At 41.8% G+C, this 10551-nt stretch overlaps 1 protein-coding gene across 2 annotated transcripts in view; it reads left to right on the top strand.

Annotated features, from left to right (window-relative positions):
• Positions 1 to 813: 813 nt before the first annotated feature.
• LOC112554206 (ceramide glucosyltransferase-like) overlaps positions 814 to 10551 on the top strand; it is a 31992-nt gene continuing 22254 nt past the window's right edge. The window contains exon 1 of one of the 2 annotated variants that reach the window (XM_025221858.1): positions 814 to 1027. The gene's annotated coding sequence lies outside the window, so the exon portion shown is untranslated. The remainder of the gene's footprint in view (positions 1028 to 10551) is intronic. The other variant, XM_025221861.1, reaches the window with a different exon arrangement.

Here is a 10551-nt window from a genome sequence, read left to right as displayed (position 1 = left end):
AACTGTGTCGTTATTTTCTCTTTGAATATTTGAATATTCAATATAAATTCATATATGTTCAATATAGTGGCATGGCAACCCCAGGGTTTTGGCGGCCCTGTGCAAGTACACAGTTTGGCCACCCCTGATTACACCTACACTGTGATATCTTTTAAAAAGTGACATGTTTATCTCCCGCATTGATTGCTGCAACTCTCTCATATACATTTCCTGATTACTTCCTGATATCTCGACTTGTTTACAAAAAGTGCAAAATAGAGTTCAGCTCCACTACACAAGCGAAAATTCAACTACGTCTGCCATCTGGAGCGACTGCACAGTTTGTACAGTAATTAAATCTGGTGTCCTCGAGGGTATCGATACTTGCAAGGGATGTTACCCCGATACATATATATATTTTCGCTACTGTGTACCGCCCACAGAGTTTTATGTATATAACTCGATCCGTACGTGATACCGCCCGTCGAGGACATAATATTCAAATAGGGAGCAGCTCCTTGTCATTCCTAGCAAAGGTTTAAATTAAATTTAAACTAAATTTCTATTATTTCTATCTACGTTTACTATATTTAATATAGTAACATATATGTATACATTATACTGTTCTTTATATGACCTCAACATCATATATATTATGATTCATTGTACAATTATGATCGTTCTGTTAGAACGAAAGGTTATACATATATAATATGTAATAAATTTTGAGGCGTCTTCGTGTGTGTTGACTGTATGCTTTCGATGGTATAAGTGTCGAGGGTAATATCCAGGTGACAACGAGTTAACGTTGATGAGAAGCCAGAGGTCGCAGGTCAGGAGGCTGCGATGACGTAAAGGGTCACTCTAGTGGCAGGAGAAGGAAAACATCTTGCGAGTTACCTTTCGTGACGGAGGCCGTGGAGCCAGCCGGTGGCTCGATGTGTTTGTGGGTCAGAGAGCGACATGTCCCGGTGTGTTTAACCCTCCACACATTTTTTCATGAGTCAGTAGCCAGGACGCCTCCATCCACACCTTTCACCAGATCACAGTAAGTACTGTGACATTTACAGTCTTGCTTAAGGAGTGACGTGGCCTCCGGTATTTTCACGTTCGCAGAAGTGTACATCAGCGACATTCCTACCTCTGTGACAGTCGCCACAGCTACCGGCAATCTGTCCAGCCTCACAGAAAGGCTGCAGAGATACCCGATGCCGTAGTAACTAACTGTATCCAAGATAAGCAGAAGATTCGTGATTTGTCAGTCTGTTATTATTTTCAACGATGGAGCGTGTCACGAGGAGGCGAGGGCCCTAATACATGTAGTATAAAGATGACTTACCCGCGCTTTCTAGCTTTTCTCACGTTTCATTCATTAGCCACTTCGGAGGCTGTGCTGGTCGTGTTGATCATATGATAAATGATTCAGCGTGTTTTTCTGTCTTGTGGTTTTCTGTTAATCATTACAGACCAACGTACGTGTGTTTGCTTGCAATATAATTTTGACCCCAAAAATTATTGATTGCATTCTGCAGTTATGGCATATAATTTACCTGGACAAAATTTCAATGTCTGTGTGTATATGCGTTTTTTACAGACACACATACACCTTATACTAACACATACACAAACACATATAAATATATACAGTGTATACTAGTTCAATAATCCTGCAGGCAATCTCGTAACAGCGGTGTATTGATCTTGTAATAAGAAGTTGGCTACTACTCTGTTTCTGGGGAGAGGAGGGAGAGCCAGTGCCTGCTCAATACTGTTTGTCAATAATACTATAAATGACTTTACAGGTTATGCTTTGTACAAGTTTCAGAATTTCAAAATATTTTATTCTCATGTTGAAGACTGTGTAAAGAACTGCATGAAGTATACATTTCACACAATAATGTTTGCAGGTGTTTGTACTTAAGGTACAAATAATGTTTTAAAAAGTTTGTCTTGTAACCTGTTTTAGGCCATATGGAGAGGGAGGGGTTAGAGACCACACTCTCAGGGCCAGCTTTCTCTTTTGTGGTGTTTATCTCCACTCTCTCTCACTGCTTTATCTTTCCCCAACCCTCTATGTAGTCAGGTACAGCTGGGAACACTTTGTGAAGTTTGCTGTGCTGCACAGGTATTAAAATGCTGCGCATCTCAGTCTGGACACTAGTGCTTCAACCACTTATCTATCCATTTCCACTACTTATACTTTATAAGTAAAAGCAAAAATTTTATAATTGTATGTTTAATTATGGAATTGGCGAGATGCTGTATCTGGTGGTTAGTGCACTAACTTTTGGAGCCGAAGAATAGGAAGTCGAGGTAAGATAAAATGTTTTAGCTACACTCTTTATTCAACAGACCATGCCATTTCATTGGTTTGCTGCTTCTGTGGCTAGCAGGCTCTGTGGCCATTTATCTTTATCTAATTTAGGATTGAGTTCTCCACATTTTTTTCTGTTTCACTTATTTTTATTAGAGGACAAAACTATACCAACTGTAAACATAAACATAAAACCATGCACATTAAACATTACATTAACACTGGTCATTTAAGTATAACATCCACCTCTAAACCATGTGACAGTGCATATATGATGTTTCCCATGTGATGTGCTGTTGTGTTTATATGGACCAGAGACTACTTCCAACCATTTGTTCCTTTTGTTAGAGTTGCTAGGGAATAAGGTGTTACAAACCTAATTTTTCTTAGAGCTAGCTTACCCTCACTGCCTCACCTTTCCCACTCCATGCTCATTCCTGCTAGCTGGGTGAACCTGGGGAAGCAAGCTGTGCTCCAGGCGTATCAAACCCAGGTGCATCTCAGTTTAGATGTCAGTGCTCTAACCACTAGCTATCTGCCCCCTATTGGTTTGAAACCCAAGAATCCCAACTGGGACACAGCTGTGGACTGAATCAATGCAGCAGCTTTTAAAGACTACAGCTCATCGCTTTATTTACAGCCCTTTGCTATGGTAAGATGCTTGTCATCAAGATTTGGGATTCAGATCACATAATTTCCTTCTGGATGTGGCATCTTCTTACTAGATGGATCAGCTTGCAGTGGCATAGGAAGATGCTCAGCTTTGGTTTGGGGGCACAAAATTCCATTCTGAGAGTGAATGATGTTCACACTTGCCTCTTCAGTATGTTTTTGCCTTCCTGGTTCCTACACCACTTGCTTGCCATGATGTTGCCTCACTTGGTGATTGCATAGTAAAACAAATCAATCAAGTGCTTTGCTACCACAAAGGTTGCTTGAGCACCGGTCTGAAACTAGGGTTAAGCTTCATGAATCATGCACCACATTTCATGTCTGCATTTTCCTGATTTCTTCCAGCATGTCTGTTTATGTAACCATTCATTTGCAATGTGTTGTCTTCTTTTGCTGGTATTAACATGTTGGTACAGCTGTGGTACAGCCATGTTTACCTGACTTTGTGTTTCTGGAAGCACATAACATGCCAAAATTTAAAAATACAAACAGGGGATGGTGGCAGTGTATGAGTGTTACTACTTGTCCAGCTGAGAGATAAATAATTAGGGTATCTTTTGTTGAACCTTATAGCAGCTTGAATCTAAATAAATATATAAGTAAAACTGAGCTTGTCCACATTGGCTGCAGTGTGTATAATGAGGGATACAACACATTTGTTACATGTTCCACAACAGATACATGCATACAACACCTAAATGAAGCTTTCTAGTGGGCAATATCAGATTAGAAGAAACTTTTTTTTTGAAAACTTTGACATTATTTTGATGCTTGTTTGTTCTTTTTTGCACGGAAAACAACTAGAGTAATGGAGGGAAAATGAAACTGCCCTCTCTCCACCCTCTAATAACCTCCATTCCCCACCTCTTAGAAACTGAACACCGTGCACGTGACCGACTTGTTAAAGACCAACCTGAACGGATTGCGTTTTTTTTTCAAATATCAGTAGATATAGGCGATATAAAACTAACATGTAAACTGCAGCTTCAAAATCCATCCGTTAATTAAATTACCACCTGCGATTAACGAGCTCCGTAACAGTGTACTACGTCACGTTGTTGCACCATTCACAACATTGCCAGCAGTGAACACCAGTCAAAGAGACAGAGAGAGAATGAACGACAGTTGGGATTATTCGGACGCTGACAGTCTACATTTCTTGTGGTTCTGAAAAACTGCTACTTTAGCACGAGAAATGCAGACTTTCAACTGTCGCTCTGATTGGTGCTGACGGCTGGCGATGTTGTGAATGGTGTACCAACGTGACGTAGTACACTGGTAGAGGTGCTCTTTGACTCGATCGCAGATGCGAATCGTATATAATTAATTAACGGATTAATTAACGGATGGGTTTTGAAAGCTGAAATTAACAGATTAGGTTTATATCGCCTATATCTACCCATATCTGTAAAACAAAAAACAACAACAAAAAAACCGCTATCATTCAGGTTGGTCTTTAACATCCACCGTGACACACTTCTCAGTTTCGCGCACTCGAAACATTCGAAGGACTGCCTCACGCGCTGAGTAAACTCGGCGCCACAATGGGTAGAAAGCTGTGAGATGTCTCTCGCTCTTCTTATTTCGGACAAAGAATGTAAGCCTGTTTACAGGATGGCAATTTTGTGTTTTGAGGGAGACAGCAGAGCTGCCAGTGATTTTCTCCCTTTGAAACTCGCCGATTCACAGCTGTGAACACAGAATGCAAAAAAAAGTAAATGCGGTGTTTCTGTCCTGTTCAGTTGCATGTAGCTAGTAATTATAGGACGATTTCTTGTGTTACGGCCCGCAGGGAAGAAATATTTACACAGGGGTTTAATGTGCCGACAGCGTAACGGTTATTGCTGCACTGTGACGGGAGACTGTCGTTAAAGCTGACCACATCGATTCTGAACGACCATACACACACTGTTCCTGTGGCTGACTGTTGGTGGTCATTTGGGAGGCCGTGAAAGCTTGGCGAAAATATCCTTGCTTTTCTGTAGATGGAGTCTTCTTTTATCCGCACCGTGTGTACTGTGTGTCTGCGCGCGTGTTCATTACGTCGTTATGATTCGCTAAGTTTTGTGTTGAGATTGCGGTGGAATGACTTTCTTATGGGTAAAGGGATCACAAAACCCGTAAAATTGGACAACCTGACAATATCCGACACTCCCATAAAGTTATGGACGCCATTGCCATTCCGTATCTTAATAATAATAGTTGTAAACAATAAGGGTCGTGTGGTTGGTTTAACGATAGCAGTATATCAGTAGTGATAGTCACTTTTGTTGCTTTTTCTTAATAAAGGGACTTTAATTCATTGATAGCTTTGCTTCGTTTACAACAGACAATTAACAACTCGGCTGGCGCCCTCCCTTTTGGGTATTCTTAACCGGACACGTTGAATGTATGACTAAGAGAAATGTTTACATGACCGGTGTATCAAAAAGACAAATATTCGACAGTATGTGTCTGTGTTTAAATATATACGGAGAGAGAGAGACTCGTCGATCTGAATATATACGCACTTTTTATCGTGCGTAATATGTGTTTAATGTTAATGTCCTCTGCACAGCGTGACACTCAGACAAAGTTTGTCCATCTCAGTGTCTGTATCCATGGGTGTGTTTTGTTCTTCCAGGCCTCGATTTTAATCGGGTTTTTTTAACGTATTTTATACTAAAAGCCTGTTGAAAGAAAGAAACCCGTGCAAGCAGTTAAGCGCTTGCTGCAAGAACGGATGTTCATGGTTGCACGAATTCATTCTGGAATGATGGAGGAAAGAAGACGGGTTAGAAGGCACACGGTTTTGTGGTTTTTTGTGTTTTACACATGATATCAGGTAGCGCCTAGTCCGAGATTCAAACCAGCGACCCCACAATCTTCGATGTTTTCTGGCGAGTGCTTTACCGCGTACTACGACCTCAGTCCTCAGCCTCCTCGCTGTCCGCACTGTCGTTAGCATCTGCTGCCAGCGCCATCTGCTGTTTGACTGTTATCAACACCCAGCCTATTGTGCGATGGCGTGGACCTTCATAACCAGCAGCAATGCGTTAACTGCAAAATTTAATGCGCAATGGGGGAAGCTGCTGTTAGCACAATGGATTAAGTGATTAAGTGACAGTGACAGTCGGGTGACCAGGGTTCGATTCTCTGGACTGAGACTTTTCACAGCGCTGAATGTCGGTAGTTTTCTCTGGGTTTTCTGTGCCGTCTGAATGGTTGTAAAGTGTATTTGATGTCAACTTGTGTATATATTAAAGTAAAGCTTTGAGCCTGCCTTAAATGCGGGAAAGCGCTGTACAAATACACATTAATTATTTAGACTATATGAGGACGAGGCTTTGTGCGGTACATACAACATTAACGAGTGGAGTGCAGGTCGTTGCTAGGGTCACCTGTGTAGTAGGGTGCTCTCATTCAATATTTAACGTTGTCAGCATCCTCTCATTTGCCCGTTACATTTTAGTGCGTCTGATTGGGTCTCTTGACACTGGGGCCTTGTACGGGTTGTATTCCACTCTTTGTAGTTGATGAAAGAGCGTCGGCGTGGTGATAACCAGTAATATAAAACCAGATTAGATATAGTTTTCTGTGGATGTAGTTCGATGCTAGGGTTACTAGGTCACAGCGTTACACCAGATCGTAAGCTGTATATATATATATATGTATATATGTATAATGTCATACAAATTAAATGCCATTGTACACCACGTCCCATCACAGGTCCTTGAGACAAACAACAACCTAGTTTTGGCTTTTTTCTGTATTTTTTCCGTCGCACTTTTTTAAAGCTTGTTTGAGCGGTTGGCATCTGTTGTCAGCAATAACTTATTTCTTTCTTACTAGCTGTTGGTCAGGAGATACAAGTGTCTGCCTATAGTTACCGTCGGTTCACCGAGTCGCTATCGGCGATGTCAAAGGGCAATAATAGAGCCGCGCAGGATCCTCTCGATGGCTTGTCTGATCCTCTGTAGCAGGATCCTGTAGAAGATTTCAGCTGATACTGACAGTAAATGGATCCTCTTGCAGTTGTCCTACACCGACAAGTTGCCCTTCTCAGGTAACTTATTAATGATGAATTCTTGCAGGCTTCTAGAACTTTCTCTTCTGGTCTTTGTATACCTGGAAAAAACCTCCTAGCGCTGACCAACACCTACCTTAACAGACTTTCCATCGCTTCTTCGTCCGTTATGATCCCTACCCTCTTAATTTTGACCATCTGTAGGTCCGAGTAACGCACAAACTCTTTTCCTTTACTTCAGTGCGGCTTTCGGAAGATTTCATGGGCTTGTGGATAGATTATCACGAAAACAGACCAAGTCACCGCGAACTTTAACCAAAAAAAAAATTATAAAAAAGTCACAAATGTAAGTTTGACAATGTCCCTGGTTGTGTGTGTGTTAGAGGAGGATCTGAGAGGGGGGAGCAGCCATGTGTGACGGCCCATGCAAGCGCAGCATAAATCAGCGGATAGTGCAGACGGCGGCACTTACAGGACTGTCTGCATTAATTTTTTTTTTTCTTTTTTTAGAAACACGGCAAGTTCTGAATAAAAGGCTCTTGTTAACCGGCCAAATGTTGTTAGAGGTTTGACCAGGTTAGGAAAAAGCTGGGTGTGAAGGTGACTGGAAACCAATGTTCTCAGGCCAACGTTCGGTACATTGGAACTTTGATCGAAGTCCAGACATGTTTGCCGCTACTGTGGCAAGTGTGTGACCGAGACTGTGAGACTTCGAGGTTTGACACACGCCATGCCTGCATCATACCCAGCTTTCATACAAACAGTGTAAGAGCAGAAGTCACTGGCTCTGAAGTTGCGGTACAAGATGTTTTCTTATGATTGGCTAAACTTCTTTGCAAGTTACTGTTTCCCGGTCTCGATATACACGTCATCACTTCACACAGGTCAAGATCAACAACAGATGTGAGGATTGTACATGGTTCTGGGATGGTTGAGATGATGTGTTAATTATGCTATCTGTTTACAAATGGGGTTTCACGACTTTAAACTTTCTGTGCATGGCAATGCTTTTGAGAACGGAAAGCGCTGTTCACTCATTTTTAAATTTTTTTATTAAAATTTTTTTTTTTTTTTGGCATCGCTAAAGACTTGCATTATACGTTTTATTGGGAATTTTTTCCAGGACACTGACTTTCGAAAGGTCCTCCCACTAATCAGAATAAACCGGGAGGAAAACGTTGAAAAGGACGGGAAACACCTGGGAAATACACCCTCCTATAATTGTGTTAAACTGTTGGTAGACACATCTAGAGTTACCACCAACTGTGAAAGTCTGCTGGCACTCTAGCTCCCTGTGTACTTCACCCCTCCTTCATAGAGCCCTTTGAAACCCTATTTGTTCCTTAAGCCTTTGTGCAGATATAAAAGAATATTCATACCCTGTGTTGTAACTACGGAAAGGGGTAGGAATGTTGAGGCGGCAGAAGAAGAATAAACTATTTTTGCTGTACCACACCCGGACACTATCCCACCACGCGCCTATTGAAGTACATTGTAATGTTGGCGCATTGACTGACTTCTAGCATTCTTGTTACTTGCCTGTGACTAAGGTAAGTTCTGAGAAATCATATCTGCCATCTTAATTCTCCTTTCTGCTTTCCCCGATTGCAGTAATCTCTTGTTTGGGAGCTTGTGTGCGTGGGTACAGGCTGACTGCTCCGTTTCCTAAAAATTAAAAAGGAAATGAGTTAGCAAGGTTGTCGGGCAAGTGAATGTGGAGGACCAAAAAAAAAAAAAATGTGTGAGGCCCTTTCCACCATACCCAGGGTGTATTGTGGCAGGTAAAGGGCCACAATGAGAGTGCTACTTTGTGTAGACGCTTTTGTCCGACAGAGGCCTTTTTTATTTCTAAATAAGCAAACTACATGTACTTGCCACACTATCTGCACAGAAATATTAATTATAACTTTGAACTTGTGCATTTAAAAACCGCAAACAACATCTGTGGCGGCACCAACGCTCTGATTATGACAACAACGACCTGCCATCAAGCAACCAGAACCATTTCATCATCACATCACTCCCTGTGAAAACACCTGTTGCGCACAGAACGAAAGAAACTGGAGAATGTTTACCGGGAGCCCCACCTACATTTTTTGAGAGGCTTGGTCCGCCAACACGCTGCTGAGGATTAGTAAGCAAAGTTAAAACTCTCTCCATGATTAACTATAATCCGGAATTTTGCGGGGTCCTGTAATTGAAAGCACTCGCTGACCTATGATGTTCCTGTTTTGTTTACTGCTCACAAATGTGACTCATGACGACTATAGAAGTTGATCGGAGTTGAAGTAAGCTGCTGAGGTACTTTTGTGCTCGTAGTTATGAAGAGAGGATAAGTTATTGCCTAAGGGTATCACGGAGAAATTAAGGGCAAGCTTTTTGTCTCCAAACGGATGCTGCTTTATCCCCGGGGCTATAGCTACATTATAGTGGCAAAGGTGTCCTGGGGTACATTGATGGGGAAAGGTCACCACTGCAGTGAGAGGTGTTGTGTTCACATCTAGTGTCGGGACACTTTATACGAGACCTGTTCGAAGGGTGCTCCGGTTTCCTCCACCCTCCCATCATCATTCTCCCCCATGTGCACAATCGCCTTAAGGTGGAAGCCCTTTCCTAATAAACCAGCTAACAGTGTCCAACCAATGGGTAAAGTATCAAGTACTCGAGTCTGGACACCCTTGATACTAAGGAGCCAGGGCTCTTGCGCTTGATAATTATTTTACTCCAGGGGCAGTGACTTACATTCGCTGCATAATCACAAACCTTGGTTGACAACTGCGCCCCCTGTCTTGTGTGCACCCTACATCGTCAGAGCCTCTGGTCATGATGACGCAAGAGACCTCCGTTGACTCACTAGTGACACCACTAGGTCACCGGAAGTATTAGGTGCTCCAACCCCCCAATCCCCCCGAACTTGATAAGAAGGATGACAAGCATCTCAGGGGAAACGAGAAGTGATCTCCGTGGTGACCGCATGAGTACTTATCAGCGTATATCAATTGTCATGGGTTTCTTGCTCACTCGTGAGTAACACCATTGCTAGGAATAGCTAAGCACTGCTATCTGCTCTTGGTCATAATTGTGCAACATGTACCCCAAAATTTTTTTTTGTTTAATTCCGAAGCGATTTGTAAAGGCATGTTATCTGTCGGTTTGTCCTTAGCGCTGTTCATCTTCTTAAAAATAATGTCGAAGAATAAGTCTGGTAGACCCGCGACAAAATACATTTCTCATTGGAAATAACGATTGATCTTCCCTAACGTTTGCTCAGTGATGTGAGAAATTTAAAAATTGGATTGAATGCTTCATGCAGGCGGTCAATCGAATGAAGGCTTGCTTGTCTTTTGTTGCTTTTTTGAGTTTTTGTTTGTTTTTTTTTTTTATCGAATCATGTCCAATCATATGAGAAACTCTTTCTGGGTTTTTTGTTGTTGTTTTTTTTTTTTATTGTTGTTTTTGGACATTTCTGGGTTTTTTGTTTGGTTTTTTTTTTTTTTTTTTTTTTTTTTTTTTTCTTTTGGACACAAACACAACGCAGGCAAGCGCACTCACACAGCACAGAGAAAACGGAAAAGGCAGG

This window comes from Pomacea canaliculata, linkage group LG13 (genome assembly GCF_003073045.1).
Source record: "Pomacea canaliculata isolate SZHN2017 linkage group LG13, ASM307304v1, whole genome shotgun sequence".
Taxonomy (NCBI): Eukaryota; Metazoa; Mollusca; class Gastropoda; order Architaenioglossa; family Ampullariidae; genus Pomacea; species Pomacea canaliculata.
The sequence above is the reverse complement of the archived record's forward strand: the minus strand, read 5'-3'. Positions and strand labels throughout refer to the sequence as shown.